Below are 16,425 nucleotides of genomic sequence, written 5' to 3'. Positions count from 1 at the left end.
AGAAAACCTTGGTATAGTTTTAAGCTCTATATAAGTGTTATTTATTGTTATTATTATTGTTATAATAAAATTAAGCTGGGTCAGTGGAACAGCTTGTATCTTTAGCAAAACCATCTTAAAAGAAAACTTAGTAGTGTGAAGACTTTATGTGTGTGATACTAGCAGGTTTCCCGAAGGACTAAATGTCTCTGACATAGTTCCTTAACTAGTACCTAAACAGACTGCGCCATTAGTGTATTGAGGGTTCTTCAGCCTCAGCAATAACATTTTGGATCAGATAGTTCTTTGTGTGGTGGGTTGTTCTGTGCATTGTAAGATGTTTACTAGCATCCTTGGCCTCTACCCTCTAGATGCCAGTTCCACCTCTCCAGTCCTGACAATCAAAAACATCTACAAATATTGACAAATATTTCCTGGGGGCCCAAATTGCCTCCTGCTGAAATACCCCTGTAGACATTTACATCTTGTCTCATTTATAACAGAGATAAATAGTGTTCAAGAGCAGTGCTCCAATTGTTATGTAATTGGACTATTGACCTCCAGAGATGCTGAATGAGAGATGCTTAACTACTGAAGAGCAAGGAAGTTGTTCAAAGTGCAGCAGTTGACACCAGAACACCTATCAGCACAGGGTGCAATTGGAACAATCCAATGGAGCTATTATGTGGGGTGATTAAGTAAAGATTTTCTCACCACTGGAGGCATCTGTCCTCTCTGCATCTACAGTCTCATTCTCAGCCTCAGCACTCTCCCAACAGGCCAGAGCCACAATACCAGTGTCATAGAATTGGTCACTCCCAGGGGTAAAAGGGTGGAGTTCCCCCCAACCCCCAACTTAGGGAGAGATGAGTAACATGTATTTATCATTTTAAAAAACAGTTTCTGAAAAACTGATAGAATGTTAAGGTGACCAAAAAACTCTAAACATTCAGTTCTCTAATGCTGGCAAACAAAGATGCTACACATTTATCACATTTATGAGGTGATATATAAGGTATTTAGGAAGTCTTTTATTTTGTTGCTGCTGTTGCTGTTTTTAAAGTACAAATGTGGAGTTCAGCTTAAGGTGCATGAAAACTGAGCAGCCTTTTCTTTATTGGTAAGTAAAATAATAAATAGGAGGTAACGAAACAAGAGAAAACATGTTTAATAAATATACACCCATAGATATAGACATGTTTTATTTTTAAATAATTTTAGACTTAACAGAAATGTAAAAATAATATATGTATAGTTCCCATGTGGCCCCTCATCAGTTTCCTCTGATGTTAACATCTTGTAATCATCAACACAAGGATGGTAACATTGATACAATATTATTAACAAAGTTACCTTATTTGAAGTTCACCAGTTTTTCCGGTAGTGTTTGTTTTTCTTTTCCCAAATCTAATTCGAGGTCCTACATTGCATTTAGTTGTCATGTCCACTTGGTCTCCTCCAGTATTCAACATTTCCTCAGTCTATCCTTGTTTTTATGATCTTGGCAGTTAGGCAGTTCCTCCATTTGGGTTGATGTAATTTTTTTCTCAGGATTAGGTTGAGATTCTGCATTTTTGGCAAGAATACCACAGATGTGATGCTGTACCTTTCTCAGTGCAGCCTATGAGGAGGTTCATGAATAAAATGTGTCATATTATCAGTGAATGTTATCCTTGTTCCCTTAGTGAAGGTGGTTCCTGCCAGCTTCTACACTGTAATGGTATTATTTTTCCATTTATATTTTATTAATATCTTGGGGAAGACACTTTGAGACTATGCATATATCTAGCTTCTCAAACTTTTGCCTACAAAGTTTAGTATTTTATCAGCAGATCTTGCCTACGACCATTATTTTTCTGGTACTTGCCTAGAAAGATTGTCCATTTCCTTCATTCCTTCTACATTCATTAATTAGAATTCTTCTCTAAGTAGAGCTTTCCACACGCCCACCCTCCATTTATTTGTATCTTCCAATAATTACTCTCTCAGCATGAGTGCATGGATATTTCCTAATTCTCTGGGTGATAATTCAATTCTATCATTATTTGTTTAGTTGTACAGATTGTCCTAGTTTGGTTGTTGGGTGCCTTTTCCGGTTGTGCCTGTGTCTATGTGACATGCCCACATCCTTTTCTGAGCATCTCTTGACTTCTGGCACTTTCAGAGGTTCCAGGTTCCTCTTGTATCTTTAAGATTAAATCTTCTTTTTTTATTTTTTTAATTTAAAAATGCATGTTGAAAGGGTTTTCATGCAGTAAATAAAATACTAGAATTTACAAAAGCCAAGTAATTATCCTAAAAAAACAAAAATCGTAATTTTGAGGCTGGGGGTGGTGGCTCATTCCTGTAATCCCAGCACACTGGGAGGCTGAGGTGGGCAAATCACTTGAGGTCAGGAGTTCAAGACCAGCCTGGCCAACATGGTGAAACCCCATCTCTACCCAAAAATACAGAAATTAGCTGGTGTGGGGGTGCACGCCTGTAGTCCCAGTTACTCAGGAGACTGAGGCGAGATTGCTTGAACCCAGGAGGCAGAGGATGCAGTGAGCCGAGATCGTGCCACTGCATTCCAGCCTGGGAGACAGAGTGAGATCCCATCTCAAAATAATAGTAATAATAATAATAATTTTGAAAGAGAAGTGGTAGATCTGGGGAGGAAAATATGAAGAGAACCTACAGAAGAAGAGTGCAAATGGCATGTGCAAAAAACAGGTGAATCTGGGAAGAGGAACAAGAGAGCAGAGAGAAATAATTTTTACAAAATTTTAAATATCACTAAAGCACAGTAAAGGAAAAAAGAAAATTAACCAGAAAAGGGAAGTCCACTGATGTTTTACAGCAAGGAGTAATTTAAATCTGAGTTAATATAACATTTGGGCCTTTTATAATATTATAATTAATATTCATTTGCACGATGATAACATTTATGAAAATGTGAGGAAATATCCAAGGTTTTGATCTTGGATTGCTCAGGGTCTTTTGATTTCCGCCCGCGCGTGGCTCACCCTCCGTATCCCACCGCTCTTCGCGCGCTGCCCGCAGGCCGCGACACCTCCACCCGCGCTCCCGCGCAGACTCCGAAGACCGATCCTGGCTTAACACGGTGAAACACGTTCCTCAGCCTAAAATAGCAAAAGAAAAAAAAAACAAAAAAAAAAAAAAGAAAAAAAAAAAAAAAAAAAAAAATAAAAAAAAAAAAACCTAGCCGGCGTAGGCGGCAGCGCCGGTGTAGTCCCAGCTACTCGGCGGAGGCTGAGAGCGGGAGAACTGGCGAGAACCCGAGAGCGGAACTTTTGCAGTGGAGGCTGACTCGGGCACTACACTACCAGCCTGGGCCACAGAGCGAGACTCCGTCTCAAAAAACAAAACAAAACAAAACAAAACAAAAGAATTTGTTAAATTTGTGGATGGCTCCCTTCTCTGAGATAAAACCTAGTTTGACTAGATTTTTTTTTTTTTTTTTTTACTGAGATAAGGGAAGAAAAATGATCAGAAGACTTTATAAGCCCTTTCCTCCTTATCCATTACAATGCCAAGCCTTGGTTAGCCATTACCCGTTCTGGTTTTGGTCCCTTCCCTGAAGGTAGTAACTGAAGTTCTAACTCTGGGCTTGAGCTGGTGTTGATCCCCCTAGTCGCCAGGGAATGCTGACTCCTGAGGCGGCTCTGCCCCTCTGACCATGTCCCTGCTGTTTCCACAGAAGCTCTGGGCTAGACAAGTTCTCCTTAGGGTAGGAATTGTGGGCTCCAGATGAAATCCTGTCCCATCAGAAACAAAGACACGCCACAGGGCATAATAATAAAAACGAAAGTCCTGGAACAGACTTGGCTGCACTTCCAGTCAGTGGGCAAATGATGGCTTTTGTACCAGAAGATGTAATGTTACTAAAACTGGATAAACAAAGTTGGATTTCTTGCTCACACTATATGATCAACTGAGTGTGAGTAGGTAACGATTTTTTAGGAAGTACTAAAAAATAAAAAGACACAAATAAAATTTGCCTACAACAAAATTGTGAGTTCCTGTTCAATGTAGGACATCATAGACAATTTTTGGGAGAAGTTAAATGTTCTTTCAAAAATGTTAAGATATTAATATCAATAATATCCAAAGATATAAAGAAAAGAGTAGGTACCCAATAGAAAAATGGGCAAAATATATGAATAAGGAATTTGCAGTAGGAACAAAAATGGCTAATCATTATATGAAGATAGACTTTACCACGCTGGAAATCAGAAAAATGAGATGTAACAATAAGGACTTTGGCAAAAAGAATCCCCCACAGGCATATATATCAAATATTGGTAAGGCTGTGGGGAAATAGAAAGCCCCTCTGCACTCAGGGTAGGAGTCTGGACAGTGGAGTATACTGAAGACGAATCATTACTTTGTGAAATCATATCTGTAAAATCCTTACAATTTACAGATATGAAAATCCCTGAGAATATAAACAAGGAAAATTCCTGCCTAAGGGTCATATACAAAGGTGCTTATGTAAACATTACTTGTGGTACCAAGAGGAGGAGGCAACCTGGTTTTCTATCACTAGAAAAAATGGGAAAAAAAAGTGGGAATACTATGTACACACACTAGTCACAAATAACTGGAAGTAGAAACAGTAAGGGGAAGAACCTAAGAAGAGTTTGGGTGAAAATAAATAAGAAACTGAATGAAATTGGGAGTGAAACAGTGGGGGAGGGGAGAGTGTAACAAAATAGAGGGGCTTTGTATAAAACAAAGATCGTATCCCAAGAATTGAGATACGTGATTATTTTAACTCTGAACCCTATAAACCCAAACCTAACATTTCTGCATTTTTTCCTCTGTGCAGATATGCAACTTGTTTTATTGAATCTGTGTGTTACTTCTGTGATGGATGGACATTAAGGTCAAGGCAAAAATAATTTTATAGCCCATATACTTCCTGTTTTATACGCAGCATATTTATTTAAAAATAATTTTGAGTCATTTAGTCAGACCAAAAAACGATAATTTCAATTATAATGATCAACACACATGCTTATAAATTTAAGATAAGTTAGAAAACGATGTTATAGAAACGTATTCGCTCCATCACATGGCCTTTCCTACAGGAGCGAGTTAAGCTCGTATGTCTTTCAAAGTTTAACTGGTGTGCCTTTTCGATATCATGCCAAAATAACCTTAGAAGCAAAATTTTATTCTTATTTTATTTTTTCAGGGTATTCTTATTAAATCTGATTATCACTTTTCTAATTGCTACTCAAACCAGGAAAACAGAGCTCAGAAAAGATGTCATGTATCTTCAAATTGTTTAAATAAAATTAATAATGTTCATATTTTTATCTAAAAGAATATATTATAAATATTGTTTCTGAAGCAACAAATACCTTTGATGTGCTCAGAGGAAAATGAAAATTGTTTCTAGAGTGAAGATAACGTAGGTTTCTAAGTGAAATAATGCATAAACATGTTTTATATTCGCTTTCATACCCTTCTTTTAACGTGTACATAAGAAAGCTTATAATTAATATATAAACTGCCCGCATCACTCATTCTACTGCATACTGACCAAGAACAAAGAGAGAAAATCACGTTCTATGGTATGTGGTTCCTGAGATAAGGTTCAATCCTCCCAGACAGGTCAGTTCTGAATCGCTTCCTGCTGATTGGTTCTAGCTGATTTTAAGATTGTTGCCACTAGATGGCGATGGAGGTTATAACTAGGCAGTCAAATCTTGCATGTAGTGGGATCTTTCCATGCATCGATTTATTTATTTTAAACTATTCTTTATTATACAAATATAATTATGACTCAAGTAACTGCAAGTTACTATGAATTCCTAAAGGACAGAAATCTTTTCTATTTCTTTCTTTTTTTTTTTTTGCAATTTTTAATATTTCACATAAGCATAATATCTATATTTAAAATGATATTGCTGGGCGTGGTGGCTCATGTTTGTAATACCAGCACTTTAGGAAGGCAAGGCAGGAGGATGGCTTGAGCTCAGAAGTTCGAGACCAGCTTGAACAACAGAGCAAGACCGTCTCTACAGAAAAATTTAAAAATTAGCTGGGGCCTGGTGGTCCACACCTGTGGTCCCAGTTACTTGGAGGGCTGAGACAGGAGGATCGCCTGAGCCCAAGAGGTCTAGGCTGCAGTGAGCCATGATCACACCACTGCACTCCAGCCTAGCTGACAGTGTGAGATCCTGTCCCCCAAAATATTAATCTGTAATAATAATAAAATAATATAGGTTTATATGTATAAATTATATATACTATATTTATGCATTATATATAAATTTAATACACAGGGCAAGTGTTAAACAGCAACATATATACCTTTTCTTATTGTCTTGTAAATAAAGGCTAAGTCCAGAACTTGGCTGACTTTCCAACTTTCAGCATCAATTTTTTGTTTACCCACCTAGGACAGAGTCTGAAAAACAATAAGAACTCAATAAATATTTGTCAAATAAATGAATGTATTCAGTTGGCTGTCGTCTCTCCATTCTTCTTAAGCTACTTATTGTTCTAGTAATATGCTATTTCTTTTAAATGGCAGTTAAGTGATAATGAATTTGCCACTTGTAATGGGGTATCAAATTCAATTATTGAGTCACTAAATTGTCTTTATTTCATCTCCTTAAAGAATCATATTTTCCCACACTTGCTTTAAAAGTTTCTTTGTCATAGTGATCAAACACAAAGGGAAGTGAAGAAACTATAATTCTTCAAGTGTCTAAAATCAGATGATGCTGAAATGGATCATATGGTTACTAAATAAGACACAGAGTAAATTCCACATCTGCTTGGAGCATGTGACTTCCTGTGTAACATGGAGAGGCCACTCAACATCACTTAATCACCATATAACAAAGGAGGCCCATTAATTATATGAGGATGTGTAGAATATATTTAGTGAATAGCTATATATTTCCTATTATTGTCCTCTCATTTCCAGCGAGCAGTCTATTTCTGACCCGGTATTACCTTTTAGAATTAACTTTAATATGTAGCCAACTTCTCACTCCGTGAGGATCCTCCTCTGAGCTCAGAGACACCAACATCCGCTACTAATTGTCCTTCTCAGAGGTCGGGGTCCCAGCCCCATGGGGATCCTTCTCCAAGATGAATTGACATTCCTCTATAGAGCTCCACAGGGTCCCTTCTCTACAGGGTCAGCTCCACAGGGTCCCTTCTCTACAGTTCTCATTTTGATCAGACCGACACCTTGCCTATGTTCTCCCAGCCCGTGGGATGGCCCTTGTTTCCTGCAGCTCCTAATTCAGTGATACCTTCTTTGGCACTTTATTTCTTCACTGCTGCGTTAGCACTTCTTTACATTGAATTCCTCACTGTCAACAGAACGGGTTCAGTTTCTGTCTCCTGAGTAGACACTGATACACCCCTCTCTTGGTCTGAAGTGCTCTTCTAATCCTCTCTACTGAAATCTTGGTTAATTTCTCATCCAAGACAATAAGAATTAAACTAATACGTAGTAAACATTTATCTTTATTCTGAAAATAAGAGCTTCTTAAAGACAGGACAGAAAAAAAGGGAGACTTAACAAACATCAATTTTGGCTAAATATGTACCTTGATTCTACAACAAAACATATTTTACAAACATTATTACTTAAACTGACTGGAAAATACAGTTCAAGAACTCCTAAAAGAGAAGACACTTAGATCCTGAAACTGAAAACGTTGGTATGCTATATAATCGTGAAAGGAAATTGGATACGTTTAATGAACTCTGACTATTACATTGTTCATAGTTAGCAAGAACAGATTATGTTTTATAAAACTTCTTGCTTCTCGGGGTCAAACTAAACGAAATGGACATTTCTTTTCTTTCAACAGCATGACTTTTCAAAATTAGCCACAGTTTAATTGGAAAGAGATTTTGTCACGAAAATTAAATTAGCTGGGATGAAGATTCAAGGATTATGATTTCTTATCTATTTTGGTAGCTTCTGTTTATCTGTAACATTTCTCAGATAATGGACTACAGTAGACAGCTCAGTTTTATTTTGTTTAATGAGATGTTGAGCTTGCTTTTCTTATTTAGCATATAAATTACTTTAACTACTGATTTTTGAAGTCACATTTTTTCTTTTAATGAACCTACCTTTACTGAACTTTTTTCAGATTACATAATGCTTGCTTTTTAAAACAGTTTAGAAGATACATCAAATTTTACAAAAGAAAGTAGAAGTTCCCTGAAATCTCACTACTCTATTATGTATGCACATTAATTTACATAATTTTATATAAAGATGGAATATAATGGAATTTTTTCATATTACTTGTAAAACTTTTTGGCATTATCTTTTAATGCTGACCATAAGGAGAACCTGCAACCCAGCAATCCCAGCCCTAGGTGTACACCCTAGAGACGCCCTTGCCCATATGCCCCAGGAGACATATACAGGGATGTTTGTAATAACCCAAAGAGAGTTAAAGGAAAATAGAACCTCAGGACTCCAAACTCACTATGCTGAAGAGAAAGTTAAGCTTGGGAACGGAGTCATGCAAAAACCTCCTTCCTTTCATTCACAAAGTGATGGCTATCATTTCACGTGCTTACTTTATGTAAAATGTAGATTTACTGAGCACAACATGAGTGCATAACTGACTTTTTCTTCTATTCTTTTCTTTTCACTTGAAAAATGTAGATTCACTGAGTGCTAGTCAGAACTTCACAAGAATGTAACCACTTGCTTCCTTGCCTATCCACCCTCCTTTTCTTTTTTTTTTTTTTCCTCTGTCTCTCCTGCTTGCTCTTTCCCCTTTAAATATTGAAATCCCCGAGCCCTCAAGCTTTTTTTTTCCTGGAAAAAGTACAAACTCCCCAAGCTTTTTGGGGGAAAACACAAATCACAGGTTCTACTGTGACTTGAATTTCTTTTTCCCAGGCATGTCGTCAACCTTGGCAAAATAAACTGCTAATTGACTGAGATCTGCTTCCATCACTTTTTGGTCTGCTGAAGGAGCAACACACCTGTCCATCAACAGGACCAGAGGTAAGTAATTGGTGGTGTAGTCATCACCAGATAATTGTGGCTTTCATCTTATGTGATATTTCTTTATCCCGTTAGGGCTTTCAATCTTAAACTCTTTCTCGTGTGCTATTAATATTGTAAACCTTGTGTTCTTTTTATTTTTGTCTTGGAACTGCAGTGTCAGTATTAAAATTTCCCTTTTTCTTAAAAAATATTTTCCTCCTTTCTTAAATTTTGTACAAATTTATTCTTCAAGTTCAGGAAGTTTACCAGGGAATTCCAGGTTTCATTTTTTCAGCTCTGTCAGGAGCTCATTTCGTCCTTTAACCATGAAGAAGCTATCTTGCCGTCACTTAGGGTAGTTTTTTTCTATTATTTAATTATTGCCTCCCCCTCATCTGTTCCTGTTTACAGCATATTAGAGTTTCTGGAGTTACACTCCAAATTGCTTTTGGTTTACCTCTTGATGGCCAAATCCTTGTAATGTGTTTGTGTTTAGAGAAATTTAACATACAGGGTCTTCTTGCCTGTTATATCCGGTCTGCTGGAGTCTGGCTGTGTTGCCCAGGCTGGAGTGCAGTGGGGCAATCTTGGCTTACTGCAACCTCTGCCTATCTGGTTCAAGCGATTCTTCTGCCTCAGCCTCCCGAGTAGCTGGGACTACAGGCGCGCGTCGCCACACCCAGCTAATTTTTGTATTTTAGTAGAGGCAGGGTTTCACCATGTTGGCCCGGATGGTCTCCATCTCTTGACCTCGTGATCCTCCCACCTCGGCCTCCCAAAGTGCTGGGATTACAGGCGCGAGCCGCTGCGCCCAGCCTGCTCTTCCTTTCAATATTTCTCTTGAATTACAGAATTTGAAAATGATTTGTTTTGTTTTCAAAAGAACTTTATTTTGTAATTAAATCCTTGTACATCTCTTTATTTATTGACTTACCAACTTTAGATTGTTAGTTAACATTGTCGTCTGTTTCCTGGAGTGGTTATTTTTGCTGGAAGCTACCTGTGGAAGGTGATCGGATCCATATCTTCCTTCCTCCGACTTCTAGGTTCACCTCACTTTATTATTATTTTTCTGCCTCCTGTGGATGACTCACCCTTAAGTCTAGCCTTAAGTAAATATTTGATATCTACCAGGAACATTCAGGAAAGAAAAATCATACTTATTGGTGATAGATCAGAGGAATTCCCATTAAAGTCTTAAACAAGGCAAGGATAGTTGCTATCATGGTCACTGGGTTGGTGAACATAACCAAAATAATATAACAAGAAAGAAAGTAGGTACATTGATTAGAAGTGAAATGAAAAGACCAACATTATTTACTGATGATGTCATTTGCCCAGATGGTCACCTAACCATATCAACCAAAATATTGTTAGAACTAGTAAGAGAATTTATCAGATGGTCAGATCTAAGATTAGCCTACAAATCTCAGGTAGCATTCAATAGCAGTAATAAATGCTACAAAATACCTAGAAATAAATCTATCAAGGGATAAGTATAAGACATAACGAGAAGAAAATTATGAAACTCTACAAAAGGGAAGAAAAGGTAATGATTATATAGAGAACCATGCAAAAATCTTAGAAAAGAAAATTCGATATTATAAATATTTCAGTTCTCCACACATTATGCTATAAATTTGATGCAATTACAAATAAAATTCACATTGGAAATTGTTATAAAAAAAATTTTTTTTTTGAGGCGGAGTCTCGCTCTGTCGCCCGGACTGGAGTGCAGTGGCCGGATCTCAGCTCACTGCAAGCTCCGCCTCCCGGGTTTACACCATTCTCCTGCCTCAGCCTCCCGAGTAGCTGGGACTACAGGCGCCCGCCACCTCGCCCGGCTAGTTTTTGTATTTTTTCACCGTGTTAGCCAGGATGGTCTCGATCTCCTGACCTCGTGATCCGCCTGTCTCGGCCTCCCAAAGTGCTGGGATTACAGGCTTGAGCCACCGCGCCCGGCCGGAAATTGTTATAAAATCTTGAGAAACTATATTTAAATCTCATCTGGAAGAGAAAAAATAAAGATAAAACTAGCTAATGTACTTTTTATACAAAACAAAAATAATCAGGCATTACTTTCCTGGTCTGATATCAGAACTTACTCTAAATCTGCAGTCATTATAACAGTGGCAATAATTTTAGAAAATATAGAAGAGTCAGATAAACTGAATAGGCCAAAAGCGGACCTATTTTCAATGGAAAATTCAATATGTGATAAAGGTGGCATTTTAAATCAGAAACAAAAGGATGACTTCTTCAGTAAAGTATATTGAGATTGTGAATTCTGCATTTGGAAGAAAAATAAATTTGGTTAACTACTTCAGATTTGTTGCAGATCAGGTTCTTCGGGAAGCAGTTTATGAGACAGAGATGTGTTGGCAGGAAGGTTTTTGGGGAGTTGCTCTTTAGATCAACACCTGGGGGATGTAAAGGAAGCAGCAGTGGGCCCCAGGAAATGTCGAGCTGCAATTTAGGCTCAGTTGAGGCCTGGGCCAACCCTAAAGGGAGCTGTGAAGCTGGGGTGTTCTTTTAGAGCTGTCCAGCGCTGGGGTCAGAGGGCCAGCATTTATAGTCCCGCACGGATCAGTCATTGGATGTGGGCTGGCCCCAAGAAGGGAGCATGAACTTGGGCGAGGCAGCTCTCCCCTGCTGAGAGGGTTGACACTACAACATTCACAAAATGAATTCCAGATGTATCTAAAAAGCAATGGTAGGAAACTAAGATATGGGGTGTGAGTTTTTTAAAAAGTAGAATATATTAAAATCTAGGGCAAGAAGGCATTTCAAATCATAAATAATTTGACAACTAAAAAATTGAGAAAGCCTATAAACATATTTTAACTTAAAGAAAGCCAAATGGCACACTGGGAAAAAATATTTGCAATGTGTTTTCATCAATGTGTGATGCACAGAATGTAATAAAAAGTAGCTTTCCTTTTGATTTCCAAAAGACAACCTCAAATTTTTTTTATTATTTTTTTTTGAGACAGAGTCTCACTTACTGCCCAGGCTGGAGTGCAGTGGTGTGATCTCAGCTCACTCAGAACCTAGGAGGCAACATCTGCCTCCTAGGTTCAAGCGGTTCTCGTGCCTCAGCCTCCCGAGTACCAGGGATTACAGGCGCCCACCACCACACCCAGCTAATTTTTGTATTTTTAGTAAATAAGGGGTTTCACCATGTTGCCCAGGCTGGACTCGAATTCGTGACCTCATTTGATCTGCCTACCTTGGTCTCCCAAAGTGTTGAGATTACAGGCAAGAGCCATCGCATCCAGCCTTTCAAAATTATTGAGTACAAGCTTCAGAGGGCCCCATGACTTTTCTGTTGTGTGTTCATGTGAAGTCAAAAACACACTCTCATTTTAATTCAGGATATTAATCAACACTTCGAACTTCCTTCTGAGGTAAGATTTCTCCTCCTCCTCACCAGCTCTGCACTGCATTTGGTGGGGTTTTGGCTATTAGAGAAGGGAATGTGGTTGGCTTCTCTTTGTTCTTTTATTTCTTCATCCCTCATACCCTCTAGCTGGCTGTGGCTTTAGACCCTGCCTGGCAGAAAAGGGTGGGCAGGAGGAAGGAGAGGTAATGATATGGAGCTGGAAAACTTCCACTTTGCTGGGGATGGGTTTTGTCACCGCTGACTTCTTGTGTTCTGGGACTGGCTGATGTTTAAAGGGAAGTCTCTTACATAAGATATTTGGTGGGATTTTGAATACCCCAATGGCCTCTCTCAACCTCAGCCATAGCAATCACACCTTTCTGGTTCACGCCTCCGGTTCACTGGTGGACTATACCTCAGACTCTTGCTGTTAGAGCCCCCACATCCTTCCAGGTCATTTAAGCACAGGTGAGAAAGACACTCACATTCTTGGACCCACTGTGAGTGGAAAAATATTTACTTCCCAAATGTAGCCCTTTACAGTCTCTCTCACTAGTTTGTCACTGTCCAGACATCTTGAACAAGAGGCAGAGAGTAGTCTGCTTTTTCCCACCTGCAACTGCATGGAGAATGTTGCTCCTAGGTGTGAAGAGAAGGGAGGAGCTTTGCTGGTTCAGTGAGGCCAGGGCTCGGGCAGGAGGATTCACACCAAGCAGAGCCTCTGTTAAGAAACCCCTTACAAATCCCTGTCCATTTTCTCAACCTGTGCATAAAGATTTTCATTTGTTTGTTTCAGGTTCAAATGTATTCTATTTGAGAACATCCTATCACAATATATAACTGAAAAGTGATTACTAACCAGAACTTATAAGGAGCTTCTACAAATCAACAAGAAAAAGACAAATAGCACAGTAGAGGAATGTGGGAATGGTGTATACAGGCAAATACAGAGGAAGAATTCAACAAAGAAAAGATTCTCAAAGTCACTGATAATCACTAGAGTAGAACGGAGCTCAATTGGCACTTGGATTGTCAAAATTAAAGAGATTTAAAGCATCTAGTTTGGCAAAAATGTAGGAAAGTAGATACTCTCATGCACTGCAGTGGGAGTACGAATTGGCAATTTGACAAGGACTATGCAAAGTTTTGGAAAATGTTATTTGCCCATATAATTATAAATTCAGGTCATCATACCCTGCAATCCACTAGAAAAGACTATATTAAGTTTTCCAATGATGAGTGAAAATGGATCATCAGAGATCAGGAAAATATGCACAGTTGTAAAACAGAGATTTATTTTTGTGCACATCTGATTTGTGATTATTGAAGTGTTAGAAGCATGTGTCTTACCCACGTTTTTATGATAATATATCCCTGCAACACTTATGCACTTAAATTTAAGAAGTCACTTCATTTTATTATTGTTTTGCAGTAACGTAGTTCCACAAATACAACATTTGTTTTACAAAACATAAAATTATTTCATCATCACACTCTGCTCTTTCCCAGGCTACTAGCTTTAGAGGAGGTAAGCAACACCTTCTTAACAATCATTTTATTGCAGCTTGGGAAGAATTACAAAATTATAGAATTAGACAAGCATGACATTTCTTTAAGCCCTGGTTTACCCATTTCACTAGGTCATCACTTATATTCATTTGAGATTAAAAACATCAGATTAAATTCTAATTTTCACATTAAAATTGTTTCCATAGCCCTGAAATTAAAATCATTTTATTTCTACAGCCAATCCATATTAAAATAATCTTCTGCTTAAGGAGGTGTCTCTATGGCCCATTTCCTCTTCCGTAGAGTTGCCCTTCTAAGAGAACTTGGGCCTCAACAGTCATGTCTCTATTAAAACGGGACCCTGCCCAACCTATTTCTATAGCTAATTGGATCTTGATGTTCAGGGGACCCGAGATATATTAATCAAAATGTCTCTCTTCAGTATCTGGGAGTAAGATTGAGACACTAAAGAGTCTGGACTTGTTGCTTGAACAGGAAACAGAAACTCAAGAGAGTTAGACATGTGTAATCAGAAGGAGGTCAAATCATTCTGCAGAGAGGGAAAAATAAAAGCAGACACATAGAGAGAAGTGGAGAGGGAGACAAGGTATAGCTGCCTACTCCCCTAATTCCATAATGGTTTATTACATAGCGGTTCATAGTTGTTTTCTTTGTATTGGAAATAATCACTATCAGTAATGACATTTATTGAGAATGTACTGTTTGCCAGGAACTATTCTAACCACTTTACATATGATATACTGTCTCTTTCAATCTCCATGGCAGCCAGATGACTAAGGACCCTTACAACCCTAAATGGAGTTTAAAGTCTAAAATAAACGGAGGCAGAGTTTATCTACCTGTGGCCTCAGAACTAATAATGCAAATAGCAACAATCTGAACCCAGGCTGAATGACTCCAGAGCCTAGATGTGCTCTTTCCTTATCTCTCTTAATTAGCTTTTCTTTTAATTTTGCTCCACCCTACAGCAAGTTTCTATTTCGAAAATTCCCTCTTTGTCCCTAATGTTTTCTTTAGCATCACTCCACCCATCCCGGATAAAATCCGCATCATGTTTTGCTTTGAGTTGTCAGAGTCTTTTAATCTCCTTCAATCTAAAATAGACCCCGATGTTTTGTTTTGTTTGTTTGTTGGCTTTCTGTCCCATGCCTGTTCACAGCTATCTACTGTTGCATAACAAACTACCCCAAAAGTTTAGCAACTTAATGCCATTAAAAAAACAACCATTTGATTTTGGTCATAGATACTGTAAGTATAAAAAAAAATGGACAGGGCACAGTGGAGATAGCTTGTCTTTGCTCCACGATGCTGGTGCTTCAGCATCTGAGTAGCTGGAGGCTGGAATGCCCTGGAGTATCTTCATTGACATGTCTAGGGCTTGGGCTTGGATGGTTCTAGGACTGGATTCAGCTGTGATTATCACTTGGAACACTCAGACATGGCTTTTCCATGTGGCTTAGGCTTCCTTACAACATGGTGACCGCAGGGTAGTTAGACGTCTTACATGACCGCTCATGGCTTCATGACCACCTATTCCAACACTACATTTAAAAGCTGCAAGGCCTTTAATAACCTAGCCTCAGAGTCACATGCTGTCACTTCAGCTCTACTGTGTTGATCAAAGCAGTCACAGAGGAGGGAACACAGGCAACCGCCCCATATATTATTGGGAATAGTGTCAAGGAATTTACATCCTTGGTTTAAAACTACCACAATAACCTTGAATTTTTTTTTTTTTTTTTTTTTTGAGACGGAGTCTCGCTCTGTCACCCAGGCTGGAGTGCAGTGGCGCGATCTCGGCTCACTGCAAGCTCCGCCTCCCGGGTTTACGCCATTCTCCTGCCTCAGCCTCCCGAGTAGCTGGGACTACAGGCGCCAGCCATCTCGCCCGGCTAGTTTTTTTTTTTTTTAGTATTTTTTTTTTTTTTTAGGGTTTCACCGTGTTAGCCAGGATGGTCTCGGTCGCCTGACCTCGTGATCCGCCTGTCTTGGCCTCCCAAAGTGCTGGGATTACAGGCTTGAGCCACCGCGCCCGGCAACCTTGATATTTTTGAAGCATCCAGGCCAGTTAACTTGTAGAAGGCAACAGTATGACATGAAAGTTCAAAATCTGTTTAGATTTTGAATTTTAGATTTTGAATTTTCATGTCACACTGTTGCCTTCTACAAGTTGTCTATTAACTTTCCAATTTTTATTTTCTAACTCTAGAATGAAGTGGATTTCTGTTAAAACTTAAAGAGCTCTAAACAATAATGAAGAGTATTTCAAATGTTTTAATTGTGTCGAACTCTAAGTATATTGTGCTAGCAACAAGCAGGCAGGTCTTCAACAAAACTGCTGTTTGTTGTTGAAGAAAAAGGCTATGACCTTCACTTTCTCTTGCTCATATCACCAAATCAAAAAACAACGTGTAATGCCAATAACTCAGAAGAAATATTGAATCATAGCATCTTCTGGCATGCATCACAGAGTATTGCAGGAAGAAAAAGACTGGTGTGCCTTTTGTTATTATTATTATTATTATTATTATTATAATTATTA

The sequence above is a fragment of the Rhinopithecus bieti genome, unplaced genomic scaffold, assembly GCF_001698545.2.
Source record: "Rhinopithecus bieti isolate Rb0 unplaced genomic scaffold, ASM169854v2 scaffold_65, whole genome shotgun sequence".
NCBI lineage: Eukaryota > Metazoa > Chordata > Mammalia > Primates > Cercopithecidae > Rhinopithecus > Rhinopithecus bieti.
The sequence above is the reverse complement of the archived record's forward strand: the minus strand, read 5'-3'. Positions refer to the sequence as shown.